The 13,255-nt window shown below is 39.2% G+C and overlaps 1 protein-coding gene across 23 annotated transcripts in view; it reads left to right on the top strand.

The window, feature by feature from the left end:
- APBB2 (amyloid beta precursor protein binding family B member 2) overlaps positions 1-13,255 on the top strand; it is a 357,775-nt gene that overhangs the window by 97,741 nt on the left and 246,779 nt on the right. For 16 of the 23 annotated variants that reach the window (XM_048212057.2, XM_048212053.2, XM_026508789.4 and 13 more), the window contains one exon: positions 8,141-8,247. The exons of 5 other annotated variants lie outside the window; for them this stretch is intronic. The gene's annotated coding sequence lies outside the window, so the exon portion shown is untranslated. Of the gene's footprint in view, positions 1-8,140; positions 8,248-12,917; positions 13,012-13,255 lie in introns of all 23 variants that reach the window. 2 more of the 23 variants (XM_057309766.1, XM_048212051.2) reach the window with 1 other exon arrangement.

Here is a 13,255-nt window from a genome sequence, read left to right as displayed (position 1 = left end):
ACAGTTTTTAAGTGCAACTGTATATATAGGATTTAAAATTTTATTTCCATCAGGAAGAATCATGATAAAATTCTTGGAAATTATAGAAAAGTGGAAAGGAGAAACCCAGAGATAACTAGCATTAACAGCCTGTTAATTTATGTCTCGCGATTTTAATCTACCTGTTACATCACTCTAAAGGGGCAGACCTTCCCTATAACTGTCTGGAACTTTTTGCCACTCAAATGTGTGGTCCGTAGAGTCAGCATCCTCGACATCTCTTGGGAGTTTGCTAATGTGGAATCTTGGGCTCTACCCCAGACCTACTGAATCATAATTTGTATTGAATGATGTTACATATACATTAAAATTTGGAAGCTCTAGAACATGGTATACCCAGGGCAGCAAGTGGAGTGGTTATGGCTCAAAGAGCCAAGACCTGTGCTCTCCATTCTTCTCCATTTCCCCTGTCATACTTTCTTTCTTTCTTTTTTTTTATTCTAAAAATTTTATTTATTTATTTAACAGAGAGAGACAGCCAGCAAGAGAGGGAACACAAGCAGGGGGAGTGGGAGCGAAAGAAGCAGGCTCCCAGCGGGAGAGCCTGACGTGGGTCTTGATCCCATAACGCCAGGATCACGCCCTGAAGGCAGATGCTTAACGACTGAGCCACTCAGGTGCCCCGCCCTGTCATGCTTTCTTAAAATAATTTGCTTCAGTATGTTCTAAAGCTAAAGATGAGGTCTTATTTATTTATTTTTTTTTTAAAGTAAGGCATAGCAACCCTGTCAAGAAACCTGTCTCACACATAAACATTTCCTTCAGTGAACATTCGTGAAGGGCCTCCTGTGTTCTGGGTCCACATGTAGCAGTCCCAGATGCTGCAGGTAAGGCTTGAATTTCCTGTAGGAGAAGCATACGGAGGGCAAGGAGGATTGACTGGTTGCTTCTGCAGGGGTGGAAGTCACCAAGAAAAATGGTCTCTCTGAGCTGAGGCTTGAAATATAAACCTGTGAACATGAGTTATGAGTATTGCTAGGCTCTAGAGAGAGCACAGAGTTGGATGAAATGGGTCCTTTCCTTCAAGGATCATCCGCTGGATTTAAGGCCGGGGGATGGCGTTTAAAGCTGTAACTCACAATATGAAGTTAGGGTAAAACCAGAAGGCCAGGTCTGAATGTCAGCCTTACAACCGTGACCTTGGACAGATTGTCTCACCTGAATGTCCATTTCTTCTGTAACATCGGGATAAAAGAATATTTCACAGACCTACGGTGATTTTTAAACAAGATAGCATAGCACGGCACTCACCTACAGTGGGTGTGGAATTGATAGTGTATGAGCAAGATATTAAAAAAGTGCCAAGTGAGTACCATAGACAGAAATTTTGAGGAAGAACAGAGGAAAGAGAGGCCCTTCGCCTGGAATATGAGAGACTGTGGCCAACATGTCCTTGAGGATGTGAACGAGCAAGAGTGGGTGTGAAGGATGGGCCATGGGAACCAAAGAGAAAGATGAAGCTGCAGTTTTGAGACTGGATAGACTAAGAAAAGGGGTCATAGAAATGAAGGATCAAGTTTGGTGGGGAGAATTCTGCTTCAAACCCATTACACTTGGGGCAGCTGCTGAGAGCTGTGGTTCTGGGATGCGTGTTTGCTTCCCTGGCTTGTCGCTCAGACACGCCCTGTTCTGGGCTTGACCAGGGCTGGGGATGACATGAAGTGCTTGGCCTTCCCTCCGCAGGGTTTGGTCGTAGGAAGCTTGCAGAGGGACTTGTTCTGACTCAGTGGAAATGGCCACACACACACACGGGCTTTCTCACCAGGACAGGAAATAGGGCAGAATTTTGAAACCTTGAGACCTACCTCTTCTTCACAATGAGTGGAAGAGAACAGAACTTCTCTGTTGCTCATGTTTACCCATTGTCATCCTCTTCTTGCGTTTCTTTCTTTTTTTTTTTTAATCTTCTTCTCCCAACTAGTGACCATTAATTGCTACAGAAGAAAAATGAATTGGAAATAGTTTTTTTTTTTTAAAGATTTTATTTATTTATTTGACAGAGAGAGACAGCCAGTGAGAGAGGGAACACAAGCAGGGGGAGTGGGAGAGGAAGAAGCAGGCTCATAGCGGAGGAGCCTGATGTGGGGCTCGATCCCAGAACGCCGGGATCACGCCCTGAGCCGAAGGCAGACGCTTAACCGCTGTGCCACCCAGGCGCCCCTGGAAATAGTTTTTTGAAGGTAGGCTAAATGCCCTGACACCAGCAGATTGTGTACCTCTCCGAGTCTGTTTCCTTTCAGCCATGAGCTCCTTTATGATCTCTCTTTATACAGAGCAGATGCAGCGCACAAGTAATGATGGTTACTGGTTTTTATAGGTCATGACTAGCCTGCCATGTAAAATGCTAACATTTTGCCAGATTTCCTTTATCTCTGTCTCTGTGTCTGTCTGTCTCTCTATACATCGACACACTTTAAATAATTTTTACTGAACCATTGGCATTAGTGGTAGAGATCACCACCTTTTCATCCTAAATACTTTCACACGTTATCTATCAAGTACAAGAATGCTCTCGCACATAACCCATTTTACTGTTATCACCAAGAAATACTATCTAATACATAATTTTTGAATACTTGTTTAACTTTCCCCAGTTATTCCAATAATGTCCTTTATAACTATTCCTTTTCTCATCTAAGAATCATCAACAATCACTCATTGAATTTTGTATCTTTAGTTTCCTTTAATCTAGAGCAGTTACCCCGTGTTTGTTTGTTTTTTTTTATCATTTATGGTGCTGGTATCTTGGGAGATCACAAGACAGTTGTCTAGTAGAAAGTACCACAATCTGGATTTGATTGTTACTTTATGATTAGATACAGATTAAGCATTTTGACAAACGTATGACACAGTGATTGTGGAGACACATGACATTCAGTTGTCCCATAATTGATTATGCTATCACTTGGGTAAAGTGGTCTGCCAGAATTCTCCATTATAAAGACACCCTTTCCCCTAGGCAAGTGGTAAGTAATTTGTGGGGTGATACTCTGAGACTGTGTGAGTATCCCGATCCACAGAATCCTTTCCCTAATGGTTTTAGCATCCATTAATGACCTTTGACTGAGTCAGTTATTGCCCGGGTGGTTGCAAAGTGGGATTTTCTAGTTCTGCTATTCCTTTGGTGTTTTATTAGCTGGCATTCTTCATAAAGAAGAGCTTCCTGCTATCCCCTCTTCCATGAATGTCTGTGGATTTATGGTTCCTTTTTTTAATTCAATATGTTCTAATTCATCCATATCATTCCTTTTTTTTTTTTTTTTTTGCTGTTCAAATTGTCCTACATTTGGCCAGTGGGAGCCGCTTTGAAGTGGCTCCTATGTCCTTTTGTCACGTCTGCGTTAATATTTGAGCATTTCCTTAGTTTCTGGCATAGTAAGCTATTCTCGGCAATTTGGTGCTGCCCTTGCCCGGGGCCTGGACCCAACTGTTTGTGGAATGAACTAAGGTATTTAGAAGCCAAGGTCTGGGTGTTCAAGCTTTTCTTTAAAAATGCATATGATCTAGAGAAAGTTAAATGTCAACAGTCATTTGTATAAGCTCTCCCATCCTCCAGTTTCTGCTAAAATATTCCCATGGAGCCACTGGTTGTTTAGAAGTTGGAAGGAAAGAACCAGTTGAGAGGAAGAGGCCATCGAGAGTGAAGGTCTTCTGGCTTTGGACCGGAGTGACACAGTGAGGCGAAAAGGGAAGTGAGATGGTGCCAAAGACCAGTTTAAATTATGTGGGTTAGATTTCTGCCCAAGAAGTGGCTAGAGAGCCCCAGGACATAATTCCTGCTTGTTTTCCAGGTAGACTCTGAAAATTGGTTGCCCCTTTTTTATATCTGGTAATGCTAAGAGAGTATATTCCCCTGAGCTGTATATGTGTTAAGTCCTAGGGCGATTTAAGAAATATGGTTTCCGTCCTGAGAGTTCCTCAATGCTCTGTATTTTTAGGGTCAGCAGGTGGTATGCATAGATGGATGTATATTTCAGCAGAGCCTTTAAATATTAAAATACTTTTTATTTTGAATACTCACAATTGACTATAATATCTGGCTTTACGTGCTGATTATAGTATCTGGTTGCAGATTATTGGAGGTGCATATGTGCCGCATTTTAGGCGGCAACTTGTGAGACTCAGAAGCCAAGAATTTCAGGTATTTTCCAAAGTAATCAGCATGCATTTGATAAGATGGTAGAGCCTCTGAAAGGTATCTTGAATCGACTGATTTTTTGAAACTCAATATGTCCTCTGTGATCTTTTTGTATACATAATAGCATAATTTAAATGTTCATTTTGCCTTTTCTATTCTTTAAAACAAAACATGAAGCCAGTAGCTTTCGTTTCCATTTGATAGGGAACCTACGAAAATGCTTAAAAATATAAAAGCAAAATTGAAACATAAGGGTTTTGTTTGGTTTTTATCAAAGTCAGCATTTGTGGAAGTGAAAAAAAAACAAAACAAAAATATAAAGACTACTACATGTATAATACTTTGTCCAGCAGGAATATGGTTTTTATTCCAATGTATACACTGAATGTTACAGATGCTTTGTAATTTTATGAAACAGAAACACACACACACCCCCACAACCACTGACTTTTAATTCTCAGTACGTTCTTGAGAATAGAGTCATGTTAAGCAGCTGTTCTCACTAGTTCCTGGGTATGCAGTACACCAGAAAGGTTACACTGAAAATGGAGAGGAACGCATTATTTAAATGTGCTGCTAGCCGAGCACAGGTGAGTGAACTCAGGTGTGTTGTGACCTCATTGTCCCAAATGGTCCTTTGACTCCTGAGTACCCTCACCATTCAATTCTTTCGTGATGTCCGTGTGTGCGATCCAACTAAGTGCCCTCACGACTAGGGAGTCACCACTTTTGGCAAACAGACAATTTTCAAAGTCAAGTTTCTTTGTTATTGGGAAGATTTTAATATAACTGAGTTCTTTTGGAAGTCAAAGATCAGCCTCTGTCTCTTCTTACTTTCTATTTAAAACTCACCAACTGGAGCGTTGATTCCTATGCCCAAATCCATTGCCCCTTGTATTTCTTTACTCTTGATCTTGTTTGAAAGGCGCTTTATCCAGAACACAATTTCTTCATTCAGAATGAAATTTCTTTCAGACATTAAGACAGCTTGTATACAATTACATAATTTAAAAAAATCTTCTTTCATCTGGATTTTACTAAATCCATGGCAGTTTTAGCCAGTAAAAGCAAATTATATTTTGGCCTCTGTAATGGATTTATATACTTTGGATGTCCCTGCTGGGACTGTGTTTGCCTTGAATTGTGAGATAGAAAATACTCTGAAGGGTACAGTCATGAGACTGGATCTGTTAATGCTTGTGAAGGAAGCTCTGGTGTCATTGTTCTTGGGCTGGACTTTATTGGCTGGATTCACATGTGAACTTAAAGTGGGGATAAAAAGAGGTTTTTCCCATCAAATGCCTTAGTTCTATTTTTATATAGCATATTGTTATTTGTGGTTTTTAAAAAAGATTTTATTTATTTATTTGAGAGAGAGACAGAGAGCACGAGCACGGGGAAGAAGGAGAGGGAGAGGAACAAGCAGACTCCCCGCTGAGTGTGGAGCCTGATGCTGGGCTGGATCCCAGGACCCCGAGATCGTGACCTGAGCCAAAGTCAGATACTTAACGACTGAGCCACCCAGATGCTCCTAGCATATTGTTATTTGTAATTGTAAAAGTAGGTGTGGTTATTGTGAGAATTTGGCTACCACAAGAAAATACAAAGAAACTAAAAATTATTCTACTCTAATTTTATTATCTTTAATGAGCAGCTATACAAATGTTGACCCCCCCCCCTTTTCTAGCTACAGATACTTTTAAACAAAATTGGGACTATACTGAACATACTGTTTTATAGTTTGCATTGCCAATGAACACTGCTTAGAAACATTTTCCCATTTTATTAAATGATTTACAGATTTAGAAAAAACTGTTAACCCATTGTTGGGTATTTATATTTTTAGAATTGCTTAAAATAATATTACTTATATAGGAAAACTTCTTTGTACATATACATACATACTTTTTATGCATATCTTGGACTTTTTAAAGGATAAATTCAGAGTCTTTTTTTCAATTTACTGGTCTCAAGGAGTGAAAACTAATTCAGTTCAGTTTGTCATTTCCAGTAATTACAGTGAAACCCTCTTGCCTGCCAGGATCTGTCTGTATAATGCCATCATCTTCATCTGTGCAGAATGGTGTGGTAGCACTTTATTTATCTAACACCATTAGGGAACTTCTCATAAATAAAGTTGTCATGTAACTCCAACTGACCCTTAAGTGTCTATGCTTGGTAATTATAAATATTGTGAATGAGAATCTTTCCAAAATTGTATTACATATATTGCTGTCCTCTTTAACATTATGAAAAGCTATAAAAATAACAATTTACCCCCTTCTGGTTCAAATCACAAGCATCTTTATAAACCCTAGTTATCGTATAGTCAGTTCTGCTAAAATGTGAGACAGGTGTTTCTGAGAACCACCATGCTATGCAAAATGATGCAGTAAAATCCACAGCACTTATGGGAACAATAGGGTAAGGGCACAACACTCAAAAAGCTTTATCGGTGACATATTAAAAAAATAAGGTAGAAACTGAATAAAAATCGTAGCACAATTTTACACGTTAGGTGGTTAAGAAATAAATAGTACGATCAGTGTGACACTTTACCTTGACAAAGTCCTGATGTTGTCTTGCAGACTGAGGCCTTCCAAAGGTTGCAGGTTGTGAGTTACTTGAAGTGTTGGAAGCAGGGTTCCCTGAAACCAGAAGGGAAGTTGGGCATCCTATGCAGACGGGCGTAGCTCATAGCACTGGTGGCCACTGGGGTTGCCCGTAGATGTTGGAGGCATGGGCTTTGCACACCCTGCATATCTTTACTCAGCAGCGCTCTGCCTGGGTGCAATCTTCTGCTATTACCTAGGGTTTCCTGCAATGAAATCATGCATAAACAAATGTGAAATTCGAGTGATGCTCAGATTGTTCCCTAGCATAGCAGTCTTGGAACAAACACAAATGTTATAGCAGAACTGAGTGTACCGAGTGGTAAGACAGTGATGTCGCGGGGATGTTCTTCTGGTCTCTATCCCTAATAGAGTGAATACGTGTAGAACGCTTCCGAGAAGAATGTGGCATACGAGTGAGCATCGTATGGGTGTTGGCAGTCACAATGACGATAATAATAATGAGTGATGCCTATTGATGTTTGTGGGATTCTGTCTGTTTTTCAGTTATGCCCGTCTCCTGCAGCAGGGCTTTGCCTCCTTCTAATTGACTTATTTCTCAATCTCTTGTGGCTTTTAAATGAGTTTATTGCATTTAGAATTACATCTAGCGTAAGGCCCAGCATGGGAGAGCCTGGGGATGGGGGGGCGTGCCGACTTTCAGTTGTGGTTTACCTGTGGCATCTACTCAAATGTTGTCATCTTATGAGTTATTACCTATGTATTTATTTGTGAGATTGTTGGGGAAGAAACTTATGTTTCAAATGAGGATATTATCATACAGAGATTTCGGATTTTCTCTTTGATTAGAAAAAACAACTCGCCTCTTGTTCCCCCCTGCAAAAGTGAAGTGTGCTTAAATCAATCCACAATAAGAGAGCTTACAAGTTGCTGGTGATTTTCTTTAGGTTGTTATTGTTCATTTCTATTTGCAACCATTTCTGTGCTTGTGAGATGAGCTCATCTTTGGAAGGTGGGGCAGGCAAGTGTGACTTCAGGAGACCTTCCCTCCCAAGTCACAGTGTAATTAGAAGCCCAGATCCTCCCTCAGTTATTTTTTTTATGACTCCCCGAGAAGGACATTTTTACCATGAATGGTTGCCAAGAAGCCTTTGCTGGAGCCTCCTTTAGTGATTTTAATAAGACGGCAGATCAAAATACCATCTTGATTTAGCAGGCCTTGTTGGTATTGTTCTGAAAGAAAAGTAGCTAACATGGCTCATCATTTAGATATCCCAGTGAAATCTAGATTCTAATTATGCAGAGAGACCCTGAATAGCAATGGGGTGTCTTGTTTTTAATTTCTGATCTGACTTTGAATTTTAACTTTTTGTCTCTGCACAACTTTTAGATATTTGGGCTGCTTGACCTCATTGAGTGATTGCTACTAATTGACAAGGCGTTTTTGGGAAAAGGGAATTTGCCTTCTGAGCTCTGTACCAAAGACCTGGGGAAAAAGTAAGTAATTTTCTAACTTGCTTTTTAAAAAAAAATTCTTGTTACACTTCTCTCAGAAAGTTAACAGTGTGGGTCTGTGGCTTTTCTCCTTTCATTCTTCCCTGGCTTTGTAAGTTTTATATGCTTTTATAGATTTGAAACATGGAAAGGAACTCGAGAGACCTTTAAAAAAAAAAAAAGCCTTCCAAGAGATTAGGATGACTGTCTGCATTGTGCCAGGTCTTTTGGGTTTCATAAACGGAGTCCTCAAGGTTGTGATAAACCTTTTATCAGGTGTGCAGTAGACAAATTATAAAGGTAAAGCATTATAGTATGGACTGCCGGAAAAGTCAGTCCAGTTTTCTGAGCTTCAAGTGTTTTAGATTTTTAGATAGGCTCTTTGGTTCTGAATTTTTATAATAAGAATGAAATCCATTTGGCTCTTTTCTTGTCTGGAAAGGAAAACAAAATGTGTAATCGTTTGTTCAATAAGTCCCTCATGTAGCTTGGTCTTGGGAGAATTGATGTGCCTGTCAGTTTTATTGTTTTATAGCTTTTTGGAGGTACTCTGAGATATTCTAATTAAGACATTGTGCGAATGGTTTTGCTCTCTTTTAGAAAAAATTGCTTGGGTCCATAAAGTTCAGTTTTATTCCGTGCTCTTTTTGAAAAGGTAAAATGGGCCTTGAATATAATAAAGTCAGCCTGCTTTATTGTAGAATTTACGTGGAGGTATGAATGACCCATAGGAATGTAGGCAAAACAAAACATACACATGTACACGCACACACACGCAAATCTCTTCTGGCACGGTCCGGAAACAATACCACTGACAATAGGAAGCATTTGTCCATAAAATTCCCAGGTAGTCTCCTAAATTTTGTGTTTTACGGTTCCTCTACATTTCCGACCGTACAAATAAGCTAGTTAAAATGTGTCTAAAAACAAGGCAGAAGAGAACTCTGCTCTAGAATTCCATAGGAGTATTAAATAGTACGATCAGATTTCATTGTTACATTGTATACACTCTAAATTTGCTTATAATTAAATTGTGTATTATTATATAATAATTATAAGGTAAGTGTCATGAATTATGAAGCCTTTTTAGGTTAAATAAGATATTTGTACTGAAAGAATATTACACACACACGCACACACACAGAGTATACACGTACCACGAATATAATTTCTGAGGGCTGTCAGTATAAATTCGTTGAAAGCAAGGACTTTGAAGATTTTCTCCAAAAAGTTTTTTAATGTTACAGTGAAATATTTGCAGTAGTGAAATACTATTGTCAGTGGCATTTTAAAAAATGATAGCGATTTATTTAGTTGAAGTTTATACTCACATATTAACCTTAATGTAAAGGAAATCCTGTGTGGTATAGTTATTATTCCTTCTTGGAACGGTATTTGAAAGAGGATTATGTTGGAAGTCATCAGTCTGTGCACAGAAGTAGAATGAACAGGGCAAAAGATTAATTCTGTGGGGGCTTCAGGATCCAGATATTTGCTGTTTAGATTGGAAATATAACTTAGCCCCCTAGAAAGGAAGCCACTTAAACTGCTTTCAAATAATTTAGCATCTCTTTAAAATTTAATATAGTCTCTGGTGAGGTATTTTCCTTCCATTATACCAAAATACTCACTTTGTGCCATTGTTGTAAGAGTTGTATTTCCATTTTATAGAGGCAAGGCATCTGTAGGACTTCTGGTCACAATAATAAGCTAAAGGTAGCCCTTGTGTTACTGGAGGGACCAGGGCAAAAGATCCCTGCTTCCTGAAACTGATGTCGTAGGTGAATATTTATATGCACAGAAGACTGTTCGTATTTACCTTTAGGTTAAAAAAAGAAGAAGAAAAGAAAAGAAGAAGGTTATAATGCTTAAGTACGCTCTGTATAAATCCAGTCCTGAAGGAACTGGTTAGGTGGAAGGCAACCTTAAGGAAGAGGCAGGGCAGGGGAGAAGGCAGTCCTTTCTGACAGGGACAGACATCATAGGGGAATGTTTCTGACCATACTTTGAAAACTGGAAGGGGTACTTAAATGTATCAGTGATTTCTTTTGGGGCGAGGCAAGCACAGTTTTAGGAAAACCAGAACCAAAACAACCTCCACACTTCTTTTCGGCATCTTCATGTCCTCTGATTTTATTTTTTCTTAATTGCATTTGCATTTTATTTAATTATTTTATTTAATCATTTTATTTAATTATTTAAGGTAGATTTCTGGACACTTGAGTCTGTAATGTTTATAAAGTATAGATTCACTTTTGAAAAATTAGCCATGGATGATTTTAAAAGGAGTAAAAAATAGCTTCTATTTTATGGCTCTGCTTAACATGAGCATATGTTTTTTTTTTTATGTCAGTACTGAAAGAGGGTTCTATTCTTCAAACTGTTTGGTATCCTGTCTTTTTCCACTTAGCAGTGAATAATGAACCCCATGTGAATAAATATTTATCTACAATATCATTTTTTGTGAAAGTAAAACAGTTGGATCTTAGCTTTTTGTTTAATTTGAGGCCATCTTGGCTTTCCAATACAAAAGGAGAATATATATGTGAAATATAGAGTGTGGGCTTTCCATCTGCAAACAGAGAATAGACTAGGATTTGCCTTTCTATAATCCCTACAGTGTTTACCATAACTAGACATGTTCTGAATAGGAGGCTCAGGGGACTAAATGGGTATTCAAAACTCTTAAGTGTCACTGTGTGACAGGTATGGTGTATAAAGCACTATGTCTTCTTTGGTCCCTTTGTTATGGTATAAGAGTGCAGGTGACACGTTCCTCCCACTTTGCTGTCTTCATCAATATTTCTGTGCCAAAGGAAGGATTCTACCTACATATTTCTCCCTTCCAAGAAACTCTAAATATCTTGGATGAGATGATGGGTACAAAGGGAGCAGCATTTTATAGACTTTGGACTAGAATTTATTGGAGTAAATTGCAATCCAAATTAATTAGAGATGTAAAATGTTTTCTAGACTTTGCATACTTTCTCAACTTTAAGTTCATTTATTAAATCAACATTTGTTGTGCAACTGCTATGTGCCAACCACTATGCTAGGAGCTCCTTATTCAGAGATGACAGATATGCCCTTGCTTTCAAGGAACTTAATTTGAGTTTCAAATTCAGATTTAAATAATATTTATTCAGCCTATACCATGTGACACCATGGGAGGATGCTCTTAGATGAAGTCTTTGATCACAAAAATTCAGTAATGATACTTACTGACCCATTCCCTCCAAAATAAATTATAAATAGAATTCTCGAATCTTTAGGTTTTTTTTCTTCCATTATATTTTCTTAAACTTCTGATACCTGCGATTACTTGGTAAGTTAAATTAACACGTTGGGAAAAAAAGGGTTGAAGCATTTAGTTGATAATCTTCGAGCAATAATTGTAAAAACATACATATTTTTTTATATTTGAAAACCTGTATACATATAATGTGGTCATCACTTCTCCTAGAGTAGTTCTTAGTTCACATGATACAATGAAATGTACTGAGAGTTCCTGAATTCTGCCCTTAGAGTGGCTCTGCTGCCTGAGCAAGCGTAAAATACGTAGCATGGAGCCATTGATTTTCCCAGTAATTCTTGGGGTAGGGATTATCAAAGTTAAGTAGAACTTAAATAGGAGTCTTTGGATTTTAATTTGATATCTAGAGTGATGGCTAAAGTTTCAGGAAATTCCTAATTGCCATTTTTATCTGAACAATAATTTGTGACTTGCTATTAAAGACTGAAGCCCAGCCTAAAATGCATTTCTTGCGGGTCCTATTTGGAAGCTTAAAGCTGTGCTCGCCGCTTTACAGCTGTGGCAGCTCTAACACTCAGATGTCTTAAATGGTATTTATGAGTCCACAAAAAAATGTTACCCTGCCATTCATGCAGGTAAGGACCTCCTTTTTTGCAAAAACACATGAAACCCTGGAGCTGATGGTCACTCTTGTTTGGTCCCAGCCGGACTCAGACAACAAAGAGAGGGGCTTTCCTAGCTCAGGGTCGATGATCAGAGGCCCTGGGGTCAGACTACCTAGGTTCGCATCCTACTTTCTTGGTTTATGAATTCCGTGGCCCTTGGCAAGAAAGCATCTATAAATCTAAGAAACCAGGCTGTGGTAATAGGTTCCTGTGCCTGGTTCATTGAGAATCTAGTGGGAAAAAATCTGCATTCAGATGAGAGCCACTTTTGCTTAGATATTCTTTAAAGAAGGGCAAAATTGTGAGCTTATGGGATGGAATTGGACATTTCTTTATTAAAAGCCATGTTTGCCCCAGGATGACACTTTGCTCTAAGGACTGCATCTGCTTTTGGGAACTCTAAGGAGGGGAGTTCAAGCTTTGCTTCATGCTCTGTATGCCCAAGGAGAGTAGGAAATTATGCCTTAAAAAAAAAAATAGGGGTGCCTGGGTAGTTCAGTTGGTTAAGCGTCTGCCTTCGGCTCTGGTAGTGATCCCAGGTTTCTGGGATCGAGCCCCGTGTCTGGCTCTCTGCTCAGCTGGGGAGCCTGCTTCTCCCTGCTCCCTCTGCTTGCCGCTCCCCCTGCTCGTGCTCTTTCTCTGTGACAAATAAATAAATAAAATCTTTAAAAATAAATAAAAAAAGGGAAAATGTTATTTGACATCAACATTGCCTGTGGGCTTTGAAAAACTCTGGACTTGCTTTCATCTTCCAGGAGAGTAGCGTACGTGAGCTGGGAGAAAGGAAACCAAACCCCAGAGAAGTTCCCCAGCTTGTCTCTGCCCCGTTACTGGAAAAGCGGAAGTAAGGTCTGTAAATAGCTCTCCTGGCCTCCGGAGGCTGTACGTTCAGGTGTGCTTGGAAATCGAGCACTAAGGAGCTTCTTATCTTCTTCCCAGTGACCACAGCTTTGCCTGAGGGGAAGTGAAACAGCGGAATGGGTCTCAAAACATTGCTGCCCAGCAAAAACATGCGTGCGCCTGTCTGTCACAGAGTTTATTTTCTTTCATCGATGTGAAGTGGCTCAAAGACTCGTGATGTGATGATTCTCCT

This window comes from Ursus arctos, unplaced genomic scaffold (assembly GCF_023065955.2).
Source record: "Ursus arctos isolate Adak ecotype North America unplaced genomic scaffold, UrsArc2.0 scaffold_9, whole genome shotgun sequence".
NCBI lineage: Eukaryota > Metazoa > Chordata > Mammalia > Carnivora > Ursidae > Ursus > Ursus arctos.
This window is presented reverse-complemented; position numbering and strand designations above follow the sequence as displayed.